Source organism: Mus caroli, unplaced genomic scaffold (genome assembly GCF_978045245.1).
Source record: "Mus caroli unplaced genomic scaffold, Mus_caroli_1 scaffold_22, whole genome shotgun sequence".
In the NCBI taxonomy this organism is placed as follows: domain Eukaryota; kingdom Metazoa; phylum Chordata; class Mammalia; order Rodentia; family Muridae; genus Mus; species Mus caroli.
In genome coordinates, this window is record NW_028227277.1 from 11,346,245 (window position 1) to 11,357,504 (window position 11,260).

Here is an 11,260-nt window from a genome sequence, read left to right on the forward strand (position 1 = left end):
TTCAAACCCAGATAATGGCCAAGTATGATGATTGAACAAAGAATGATAGTCACAAGACAGTGGACCAGGGTTGCTGTGGCCTACTACACCAGTTCTACAACCATTTAGAAGACAATACCTCTGAAGAGGCTGAGCATGTCATCCCTCAAAAAGAAGAGGAGGAGGATGCCTTCATCCCAGGCCCTGAGAATTATTGTCGGCTGCAGAATTTCTCACAGTTGGAAGGAAGGTAATGAACCTGTCAGCCATTGGAAGGCCATAGTTCTAGATCAACTGCCTACAAACCCTTCTCTTTATTTGCTGAAGTATGACGGTATTGACAGCGTCTATGGACAGGAGCTCCTCAGTGATGAGAGGATTTTAAATCTTAAGGTCTTGCCTCACAATGTAGTATTTCCTCAGATAAGGGATGCCCACCTAGCCAGAAGCCTGGTTGGCAGAGCGGTACAACACAAATTTGAGGGAAAGCATGGCTCTGAGGAAAACTGGAATGGGATGGTGCTAGCCCAGGTGCCAGTCATGAAGGACTGGTTTTACATTAGCTACAAGAAGGATCCGGTCCTCTACATTTATCAGCTCCTGGATGACTACGATGAAGGTAACCTTGACATCATTCCAGAGACTACTCATGCTGAGGTGACATCACATCATAACAGTGACTTCTTAATAGGAAACTGGGTGCAATACACCAGAGAGGATGGTTCCAAAAATCTTGGAAAGGTTGTTTACCAAATTCTTGCCAATCCTTCTGTGTACTTTATCAAGTTTCATGGTGATCTCCAGATCTATGTCTATAATCTGGTGTCAAAGACTCCTTAAGGTGAAAAAATCACAAAAGTACAGGCCCATAAACTTGTAGAATAGGAAAAAAAATGTTTGTTTTCCTGTGTTGTCTACTTAAGTGTCTTTGACAAACCCAGTATGATTGCCAATAAAATTTGTTTTGCTCTAAAATTTAAAACGTGTGATATGACATGCTGTGAGTGAAGACTTTGGTGGAAGAGATGGGCTATGGTGGAAGAACAGTACATATATCTGATATCACACATGGTAAAATTAATAGGACTTAGTATCTCTGCTCTGTATGGAGGACTGGAATTGGAGATGGGATGTGGTGGAGCAGGAATCACAGCAAAAGAAGGGTGTTTATTAAGTAGGGCAGAAGGATATAACATCAGTAGAATCTCTGGTATGATGTCTGAGGAAGATCAAAGTTGGTGAAAGAGTGACACATAAAAGGAATTTGGCCTTGGAACATAAGGAGTAACCCATAAAAATGATCCAAACAGATTCAGCAATTAGAGAGTATCAGGTTTAATTTGAATAATGAAGTCTAGTGAAACTTGTCTCTCTTTTTAATATTTTTATCTTTTCTTATATGTGTGAGGGTAGGACATGTGCTTGTGAGTGCAGGTGACCACAGAGATATGAGTTGTTGGGTCCCCTGGAGCTGCCATTAATGGTGATTTTGAGCCTTGGATATGAATTCAAGAAACCAAATCTAGTCTTCTGGATTTAGAGTCATCTCTCTAATCCCATAAAGATATCTGTTTTAAGAAATACATTATTTACATGCAGAAATGAAACCACGATGAAGGTAAGAAAGATCAAATTGATAGTGAACTTTAAAAAGAACAATGGACACACAAAGGAGGAGAGGACCCTGAGGGATATATAAATTCAAAGAAGGAAGTCTCACAAAATGAAGCAGGAGACTCACGAAGAATAGAAAGTTCATTTACATAGTCAAACTTGTGCCATATCCACATTGGCTTCTTTTGTTTCTTAACAAATAGCCAGCCAGTCATTACAGAAGGATGTGGTGTGTGTGTGTGTGTGTGTGTGTGTGTGTGTGTGTGTTTCTTAGAGTACATTTTACCAGAATAACTAGTGAATCCAAATCTAAGAGTATATATATGAGTCTCCCTAAAACATCATAAACACCATGATTTTTTTATGTTCAGTTCAAATAAGTAATTCAGAAAATAAAATGAGTATACTGTTATGTAATTTCAGGTGTTGAATAGATCCTGTGTTCCTTCCCTGAGCACTCTTTGCCTCTGATGAATCCTGTGATCTTTTGGATATCTGTGATGAATGACCCAGATGACCATCAAAATCTCCCACACTGGTCTGTTCCACCTGGCGCTCCACCAAACTCATGACTATCTACATATCTGTGTGCTACTTCAACCTGTCTATGCCCTTGAAATTCCAGTCTTTTACTTGTCTGTGACCTCCTTCTCAGAAAACATAGAAGGTGTATCGAATGCATTTGTGCTGACATCTTTCCTATGCTGTTTGTCATGGGTTTCAAATGCTTTGAGGTTGCCCACTTGGTAGGTCACTTCTCCTGAGGAGCCCCTGAGCTTCATGGGTGTCTGCCTTGGCCAAATCTGCACTCTAAGAGTGTCTCTTTGAGGGAGGCTTATCATGTACTCATTCATTGCTGGTTTTCTCTCTTGAATAAGTTTGTATGCTGCATGACTTGAAAATACTCTCTATTGTTGATTAATTTTAATATCTGGGAGAGTTTCTGTACTAGCTGGTTGTCTTAGTTAGGGTTTCATTCATTTGAAAAGCCACCATGACCAAGGCCTCTCATAAGGGACAACATTTCATGAGGGCTTTTCAACATTTCATTACATGTTCAGAGGTTCAATCCACCATCATCAAGGCAGGAAACAGGGTTGTGTCTTGTCAGGCATGGTGGTGGAGTGTAATCTGAGAGTTATGCATCTTGATCCAATTGCAGCCAGGAGAAAAGATTTGTTTTGCATGCAGGGAGGAGGAGAGTCTCTTCCACACTGGACAGAGCTTTAAAGACCCAGAATGATATGCTTCCTCCATCAAGGACACACCTACTCCATCAAGTCCACACCTCCTCATAGGCCAACTACATTCAGACTGCCACACTGGTTTCATAGCAACTTGACAAGATCTAAATTCTTTAAAGAGGAGGAGCCTCAGTTGAGAAAATGCCTCCATATGATCTAACTCCCAAGCATTTACTTAATTGGTGGGAGACTGCCCAGTCCATTGTGCATGGTGAAATCCTTATACTGGTAGTCCTGTGCTCTTTATGAAAGCAAGATTTGAGGAGCAAGTCAATAAGCATCACCACTCCATAGCCTATGCATGAGCTCCTGGCTCCATGATTCTGTGTTCTTTCAGGTTCTGTCCCAACTTCTTTGGTGATAAACAGCAATGTGGAAGTATAAACTATATAAAACATTTTCTATGTAGTTTCCTCTATGAAACTGGTGTATCCTTACAACAATAGAAACAGTAAGTGGGACAGATTCTTACAGAAGCAAAATGTCCAATAGTATCACTGTCATTTATCCTATAACCACACACAATAATGTATAGACGTTTCATTTTAATTTAAAGGTAAGATGTCATGTACCTATATGACAGGTAATTGTTCTAGTTTGCTTCTTTCTCACCATAAAGAATACTACAATCAATAATAACTTGGGAATAAAAGGGTTAGTTGCTTACAGGTTACAGACTATCTCCTAGGAAGCCAAAAATAGGAACTTGAAGTGATAACAGGAAACACTATTTATTGGCTTGACCATGTCTTAGTCACGGTTCTATTGCAGTGAAGTGACACCATGGTTAAGACTATTATTAGAAAATAAAGCATTTATTTGGACGATGGGATACAGCGTCAGAACTTTGGTCAATCATCATGGCAGGGAGCACAGAACTGAAGCAATAGAGAACTATTGATTCTTAGGCAGCCTGAGAGAAAGAGAGAGAGAGAGAGAGAGAGAGAGAGAGACAGAGAGAGAGACAGAGAGAGAGACAGAGAGAGAGACAGAGAGACAGAGATAGAGAGAGAGACAGAGACAGAGACAGAGACAGAGACAGACAGACAGACAGACAGAGACCGAGAGAGGCAGAGAGTGGCAGAGAGAGACAGAGAGACAGAGTGATTGAGAGGCAGAGAGATTGAGAGACAGAGAAAGAGACAGAGAGAAAGACAGAGATAGATAGAGAGACAGAGAGACACAGAGACACAGAGAGACACAGAGAGACACAGAGAGACAGAGAGACAGAGACAGAGACTTAGACAGAGAGACAGAGACAGATACAGAGACAGGGACAGAGAGATTCTGCCATTATATGGGTTCTTTAAATACAAAAGACCTCTGATTTTCCAAAAGAGCCATTTTCACAATCTTAATCTGCTAATCTAAGAAGAAACAAACGGAAGCAAAATAATTCCATCAGAGAGAAACTAAATCTGATAAACAGCTTTTATCATAAATGGGTGTTTGATTTTGTCAAATGCTTTCTCAGCATCTAACAAGATGATCATGTGGTTTAGGTATGTTTTTTAAAAAGCATTAAACAACCTAAAATAATAATAAAAAATCTGTAGAACCCTAAAAAGACCCGAAAAAACTTTAAGTCTAAAAAACCAGAAATGTTGATGTGAATAATTCCAGTACTTTGGGAGGTAGAGATAAACCCCTAAAAATTGCCCTAAAATTCAACAAAACCTCAAGAACCCTAAAAAGACCCCAAAAATTATAAAACCATTTTGTGAAACAATGTGCTATAGTATTTGAAGACTCATAAAGTGATGATCGAGGTCATAAAATGTACCCCTTTGTCCCAATGGGCTCTCATAAAAATAAAATAAAAATAAAAAAATAAAAATCCCTTCTGTTCAGGAACTCATGGGATATTTTTTATTTAAATATGGCAAGCAGGTGTAGGGGGAGTCCCAGGGCCCTGAAGTCAATGAAGAAGCCTCTGATGGAGGCCAGAGAGGCGAGGTCCAGGGGCAAGAAGTGAGCTGCAGGGGGCGGGGCCAGGGGGCCAAGGCTTTTCAGTCACTCAGGCCCAGGGCAGGAAATGCATGTCATGGGAGGGGCCTGTGACATCAGCCTCCTTCAGTCTTTCTCCAATTCAACCAATGATGCTGTCCACTAGTTCTTATAACTGACTATTCTATTATTTTGTTGAATTTATACATCTGATCTAAGAGCTTTCTAGAAGGTCTCTAGGGGTTTTTCGTGTCAGGTTATGCTATTTATTACTAAAATTATTTGACTTCAAATTTCTCTATTTGAATCACTTTTATTATTTTTTTCCTTGCTCTCTAGGCAAGATTTATAATAAATTCCTTTTAAAAAAAACTACAATTCTATTCAACATAGGTGTTTCTCAGCCATTCGGTGTTCCTCAGGTGAGAATTTTTGTTTAGCTCTGAGCCCCATTTTTTAATGGGGTCCTTTGATTTTCTGGAGTCCACCCTCTTGAGTTCTTTATATATATTGGATAATAGTCCCCTATCTGATTTAAGATAGGTAAAGATCCTTTCCCAATCTGTTGGTGACCTTTATGTCTTATTGACAGTGTCTTTTGCCTTGCAGAAGCTTTTCAGTTTCATGAGGTCCCATTTGTCAATCCTCGATCTTACAGCACATGCGATTGCTGTTCTATTCACTTTATTAAATACTATTGGAAAGAGTACATGACCTTGTTTCTTGATTTTAGTTGTTTGAGTTTTTAGAGACTGGGTTTCTCTGGCTGATCAAGAACTCCCTCTGTAGACCAAGCTGGTCTTGAACTCAAAAATCCTTCTAACTGTTTCTCCCAGTTGCTGGGATTTAAGTCATGGGCCACCACTGCTACAAACACACACACACACACACACACACACACACACACACACACACACACACACACACACACACACTCACACACACACACACAAACACACACACACACGCACACACACACACTATATATATAAATATAATCAGTTCATAGATGTACTGTGCAAACAGGTAAAACTGTGTTCTAGGAATTTCAGACTTGTCAGGAATAGTCTAATTCTAAAAGGAATAATACATGACATGTATAGTATAATCTTACTGTTCTTAACAGCAGTTCTGGAAGATGAGTAGCATTACTTGTATGTGAGTCCAAACATACTAATAATCATATTACATTCAACAACACTTTGACAAAGGAGACTCCAGAACTTCTGCTAAAATGGGACTTGCATAATTGTAAAGTGCCCTTTTCAGATATGGTAGATCCTATGCACATCTGCACAGATGGGGAAGGTCTTAATGTGTCTTGTGTACCTGTGCAAGACTTGACTGTGGCTTCAGAATGAGGGGAAGGGCCTAGAGATACCTCTGTAGATGTGGCCTCTCCTAGAGCATCATGGACATATTTGAGAGATCTAAGAGACTCTTGGGCAGGTAGGGAGATTTCTAGCCCTACTTGTGTACTCATGGAATTTCCAAGAAAACTATCTTCAGCTGGAGAAGGGGATAACAACTTCTGTCTAGAAGTATCAGGTATCTTAGTCAACTTGATGGTCAAAACAGGTTCCACGGGGCCTTTTGAAGATGAAGTAGAACCCAGAGCTTTCTGGGCATTTGGAAGATATTCTGGAGACATGTGTTGGCATGGAGAAGGACCAACGGCCATTTGTCGATGTGAATAAGAGTCTGTAGCATCTTGTGTATTTGGGGAAGATGGCTGATCCTCTTGAGGAGATAGGGTAGTTCTCATAGTCTCCTGTGAAATTTGGGGAGGTCCTATGGATTCTTGTGCACAGGTAGAATCCAAGGAATTCCCTTCTTAACTGTACAGGATGCTTCAGACTCTTGTGTGTGCAAATCACGTCCCATAGCACCTTGTTCACATTGGATTGGATCCAGAACCTTCTGTACAGATGGAATCTGTCCTAGAACATCTTTTGTAGATGTGTCACAACCACGAGTCCTTTCTAAAGATGGGACTGTGGCTATAATTCCTTTTGTAGAGGTATTTTGTCCTACAATCCCTTTATGTGATAGGGTAATACTCAGAGAATCCTGTACAGGTTTTGGAAATCCTAGCATCTTTGGTGTATATGGGGACTTCTTTACAGCCTCTCCTACAGATACATAATGTACCAGCGCCCCCAAGGGCTGCATGGAGGGTTGTATGGTCTCAGCACACTGTACAAAGATGGAGCTTGTTTGGCTCCCTGGAAGCATTTTGGCAGAATCTCGGCTGTTTGGGACCTGATGACAAGTCAGGAGGGCCCTTTTGGCTGGTGGGGGATATTTGAATAATTCTTGATCAGATCGGGACTTTCTGAGGACCCATTGTTTGGAGAGAGCATCTTTCAGTCCTCTGCTAGAATGAGAATGTTCAGGGTCACTTTTCATAGCAGGAGAATGATTTAATCTTCTTTTCTGTGGGAGAGCAGATTTAAGAACATGTCTTTGATGCTCTTCCATAGAGGGGAGTAATCCAAGTGGCCCCCTTACAGATAGAGAAGGTTTCAGAACCCCTGGCGAAGATGTTGATGGTTCTAGTTCACTTTGTGTTTGTGCAGAAGGCACAAGAGTCCCTTTGGACGACTCGGGAGTTTCTATCACATCTAGCCTATGTGTGAAACTCTCAAGAGCCCCTTCTAAGGATGGCAAAGGTCCTTGAACTCCTGGTATAAGTGTGGAAATTTTTGTCTCTGATTGGGCAGATATGAGCGGTTTGAGGCTCACTTGGGGAATCATGTTTGCATTTCTTTCCCTTTGGACTGTAAGAGATGATCCGAGCCCGTTTTTTAATGGTAGAGGACTTTGAAAGCCCTCTTGGTTTAAAGGAGAAGTTCTGAAATCCCCTTGGTCAGCAGGGTCAGGTCTCACACTAACTTTACTAGAAGCAGATTGCATAGAGCACTTTGGGGGAGAAGGGGAACATCTTTGGCTGTCTTTGTTACAGGACTTATCTCCATGCTCTGCTTTGGCAGCTGTCAAACATGTTGAACTCTCTTGGGAAAAGGAGATGGAACTCGGTGCATTTGGGACAAAGGAGAAATCTCTGATGTTACCTTTGGGAGAAGGAGGTTTGGATCCCTCCTTGTCTGATGGGGCTTGTGGTAGGTCCCCTTGAACAGAGGAGTCTTGTCCAACATGCTTTGGAGGAGAATTGGAAAGATGAGAGTTATGTAGGGTAGGGGACATCCTTTTAGAACTCCTTCTGGAAGAGGAGGCATGTATGATTTTCCTTTCAGCACAAGTGGGAAGTCTTTGGGATGCTTGGGCAGAAGTGGAATGTCCCATAGACTCTTGGAAATATCTGGTTAACCCAGAACATCTTGGGTTGATAGGGACAGTCCCTGAGCATGTTGGGTGGATAGCGACAGTCCCTGAGCATCTTGGGGAGAAGTGGAAGATCCCAGATCTTCCTGGCTAAATCGGGAAGGGTGTGGGGAACCTTGAATGTGCGGGGAATTTACCTGTCCATGTTGTCCAGCAGAAGATGGCCCATGCACTGTGTGATCTTCTTTGAACTTTTGACTGACATCTCCTGCCCCATGTTTAAAAGATATTGCAGGCACTATGGCACCCGAATGGTCAAAATCCATAGATTCTTCAAACACAGTGGATATAGACTGGCTTCTTCTCACCTTCCCAGGGATGGGCACAGAAGAGGAGGCTACTCTTTTTCTGGTGGCGGGCTGTAAAACAGATGGTCTGGTATCCCTGGTCAGTGGGTGACTCGTGCTCTCAGGAACCTTCAGAGGAAGTGTAAGTTTCCATTTTTTTGTTCTTTTTTAGATCCTTCAGAGGGTCCGAGGTCCTCTTCTTGGCCGAAGCCTTGACAAGAGCTTTGAGTTTCACTAGCTTTTCTGTCACATGCACATCAGGTGTTTTGAATCTCTGGTCTTCATAGGGATTTGGGAACCTGAACTTTTACCCAGTGGGTCTAAGGGGCCCCGGAGTAGCAAAGTCCCTCGGGTCTCTGCTGGTCAAGTGCTGACCCTGTTGGGGTAAGGTGTTACCATCTGGTTGGGGGACAGTGAAGGGGGTCCCAGGCTGTGGAGGCTGGGAAACCGACGGTCTGTGGTCAGAGGGTAAAGTCCAGGCTGTGACTTGCTGCCACCTCTCCACACGTCTGGCCATTTAATTGTGAAGGACTTTGTTCAAGAAACATGAAATGGGCCACTGCCCATGAAAGGGGCAGCAAATGTACTTGCAAATGGTTACTCGAGGCTAAATAAATAAATAAATAAATAAATAAATAAATAAATAAATAAAATAAACACTTAAGCAGCTTCCTCTGAGAGAGGCTCTCTCTCCCTAGAACTGTGAACGTGTCCTGAAGGCCAAGCACAAGAACTAGAGTGGCCATTGGCCTCAGGAATCAAGCAAACCTCGAGAACAGCTGTCCTCATGCCTGCACGGGCCAGTCCCGAGCCTGAAGGGAGGCTGTCCTCATGCCTGAATGGGCCAGTCCTGAGCCTTGAAAGTGAGTGTCCTTGCGCCTGCAAACGTCAGTCCTCAGCTGAAAAGTGGCTGTCGTCAAGCCTGCACGGGCCAGTCTAGAGCCCGTGGAGAAGCTGTCCTTGTGCCTGCACTGGCCAGTTCTGATCTTCCTCACTTTGCAGTTCTGCTTGATGTAGCAATGCAATCATCCAAGCTTTCTGAATGAGGAGGGACGCTGAGGAGCCCCTTCTTTTGGGTTCAGAGTGCTACTTGGTCCAGTGTTTTAGTGATTTTCAGTTCTTATTAGGCTTTAGGGTATTTTTAGCATTTTACTGTTTCTATTTTTTTGTTTTCTTGAGTTTTTTTTTTCTTTTTTTTTAATTTAAGAATTATATTTTTGGGGCTTAAGAGTTTTAGTATTAGCAGGCAGTGGTGACCTTGCCTTTAATCCTACACTTGGGAGGCAGAGGTAGATAGATTTAAGAGTTCAAGGTTATCATGGTCTACAGAGGACGCTCCAGGACAGCCAGGGTTACACAGAGAAACCCCGTCTCCAAAACTCAAAAAAAAAAAAATAAATAAATAAAAGAAGAAGAAGAAAGAAAGAAAGAAATAAAGAAAGAAAAGAGAGAGTGAAAGAGAGAGAGAGAGAGAGAGAGAGAGAGAGAAAGAGAGAGAGAAAGAAAGAAAGAAAGAAAGAAAGAAAGAAAGAAAGAAAGAAAGAAAGAAAGAAAAGAAAAAAAAGGTTTAGTGATATTTTTGGCTTCTTGTGTGTTTTTTTAAGATTTTTAGGAATTTTTTTAGTGTTTGTAGGGTTTTTAGAAGAGTGTTTTAGAGTGTTTATTTGTCTTTTTTTTTCAGGCTTCTAGTGTATTTTTAGTATTTTTTTCTGTTTCTTTAAATGATTTTAGTGTGTTTTAGGGTTTTGAGGTTTTATTTATCCTTCAGGGTTTTTTTTTATTTTTTGTTTATTGTTTTTTTTTGGTTTTTTTGGTTTTTTTTTTTTTTTGCATTTTAGTGGTTTTCTTAGGTTATTTTGCTCTACTTGTTCTTGAATACTTATTTAAAATTTGAGTGTTTTTAATTTTGGTGTTTCATAGTTTTAGTGTTGCCAAGCAATGGCGGCCCATGCCTTTAAACCCAGCAATTGGGAGGAAAAGGTAGGGGATTTTTGAGTTCAAGGCCAGTCTGGTCTACAGAGGGAGCTCCAGGACAGCCAGGGATACACAGAGAAAAACAGTCTCCAAAAAACTCAAAAAAAAAAAAAAAAAAAAAAGAAAGAAAGAAAGAAAGAAAGAAAAGAAAAGAAAAGAAATATAAAGAAATTAAGAAATAAAATAAGCCTTCGGGTCCACTCCAGCATTGGGGTGCATTGCCCGGGGAGTCTGCTGACACCTGCAAGGACGCACACAGGATCCCCCAGGGATCCTAAGATCTCTGGTGTGTGGAACACAGCGTCTGCACCAATCCATTCACGCAGGACCTGAGATTGCATTAACTAGGGAGGCAGATACCCAGCCTAAACAGGGGCAAAAGTCCCTTCCAGTCCACCCTAGCACTGGGGTTCCTTTCACGTGGAGTTTCCGGACACCCCCAAGTTCCTCACGGGACCCTCCAAGGGATCTTAAGACCTCTGGTGAGTGGAACACAACCTCTGACAGGCAGGTTCGAACAACTGATATCTGGCCATCTTCTGTGCAAGAAGAGAGCTTGCCTGCAGAAAGTACTCTGACCACTGAAGCTAAGGATAGAGCTAGTCTGCTGATAGAGTCTAACAGAGTCACCTGAGGAACAAGCTGCTATCACAGACAACTATAACAACTAGCTTCAGAGATTACCAGATGGCGAAAGGCAAACATAAGAATCCTACTAACAGAAATCAATTCCACTAACCATCATCAGAAAGTAGCACTCCCAATCACCTAGTCCTGGGCACCCCAAAACATCCAAAAAGCAAGACCCAGACTTAAAAGCATAACTCATGGTGATGGTAGAGGACATCAAGAAGGACTTTAATAACTCAT